This window comes from Miscanthus floridulus, chromosome 10 (genome assembly GCF_019320115.1).
Source record: "Miscanthus floridulus cultivar M001 chromosome 10, ASM1932011v1, whole genome shotgun sequence".
Lineage (NCBI taxonomy): Eukaryota > Viridiplantae > Streptophyta > Magnoliopsida > Poales > Poaceae > Miscanthus > Miscanthus floridulus.
In genome coordinates, this window is record NC_089589.1 from 100,270,397 (window position 1) to 100,272,142 (window position 1,746).

General features: G+C 41.0%; 1 pseudogene; it reads left to right on the forward strand.

Moving 5' to 3' along the window:
• The first annotated feature begins 525 nt into the window (after positions 1–525).
• LOC136489137 (extensin-like) lies at positions 526–1,522 on the forward strand (annotated as a pseudogene).
• Positions 1,523–1,746: the final 224 nt, after the last annotated feature.

Here is a 1,746-nt window from a genome sequence, read left to right on the forward strand (position 1 = left end):
TCTCTCTTAATTTGTCTTAAAATTCATATAATGTAGTATATTACAGGACAGAGGAAGTATATATACATACACAAAACAAATAGATAGGTTGTTACAGGTAGATAGAGATAATGCAGAGATAAAGATATAAATAGATTTTTATTTTTTTGGACTAAATAGGTAGACAGAGAGATGGATAAACAAAGATATAGTCACAACAAATAGTTAGGTAGGTACAGATAGATAGATAGATAGATAGATAGATAGATAGATAGATAGATAGATAGACAGACAGATAGCGATTGAGATTGATATTGAGATGAAGATATAGATATAGATATAGGTAGAAATAAATAAATTTTGACAATAAATCTTACTCAATGTTTTGGGGTATTCCTATATAAACACTGGCACACTAACGCAGAAAACAAATACAGATACAATGCACACCACTCCAGATCCCTAAGCAAGGTGAAACAGGAAAATAAGGAGGAAAAAATAAAAGGGTAGTATTGTCCTCTGGCGTAAGTCAACAAGTGCTATACAATGAGGAATGTATGCCTGACAAGTGCTATTTTCCTGATACTTATGATCATTTATTCAACCACTCCACCATGCCAAGGTATATAGAGAGATATAATTACTTATACTTCGCATTGTTACATATTACTACCTTGGTTCAAATAATATTTCGGTTTGTCTTTGTGTCATATTCAAATGACTCTAAAAACTTCGTCCAAGTTTGTTATGAAAAAAATAAACTAGTGCAAGTCCACATAAAATACACTATCAAAACAAACATATGTCTAGAATAAATTTAATCAAAGTAATATGTGGGTTTCGTTGCTCGAGCATTTTTCTCTAAGTTTCGTCAAAATTAGAGAAATTTTACTTAGAACAAAAGTAGAGAAATTTAACCAATCAACATGTTTTGATTTTTTTGTATTGTATTGCATGCATGTCTAACTAGGCCAAAACTAGCTCGAGGCATGGCATCATCACCACAGTTCGCCACCACCGCCACCAATGGAATCATCACCACCACGCAGTTTGTCTGAAACATCACACCATAACCAGGGGGGGCTCCGCCGCCGCCAACGTTGTCATCACCACCACGCAGTTTAACAGAGACATTACACCATCATCACCACAGGTGGCCACTGTCACCACCATGCCGTTTGTTTGAGACGTCGCACCATCATCACCAAAAGTCACGTCCGCCACCTCGAGTAACGACATTGCCACCGAGAAGTTTCTTTGAGACGTCACACTGGCATCACCACAGGTCACCACCTCCGCCGCAGTGCCGTTGTCACCACCACGCCATTTGTCTGAGACATCACACCATCATCATCAGCATAGGTCACCACCTCTGCCACCAGTGCCATCGTGACCACGCCATTTGTTTGAGAAATCACAGCATCATCACCATAGGTCGTCACTGCCACCACCAGTGTTTTCAACACCACGCCATTTATCTGAGACGTCGCACCATCACCAGCACAAGTCGCCTCCGCTACCACCAATGCCGTCACACTACTAGAGAACAGACTTTAGAACGATGTCCCAATTTGGCATTAACCTCAGCATTTTTTGCCCCCGGGACTAAAGGATCCTTTACTCTCGGTTGGTAATACCAACCGGGACTAAAGGTTCCTGCCCAACGGTCGTCCGCGGGGCAGGGATCTTTAGTCCCGGCTGGTATTACCAACCAGGTCCCGGCTGGTATTACCAACCGGGACTAAAGGTTTACCTTTAGTCCCGGTT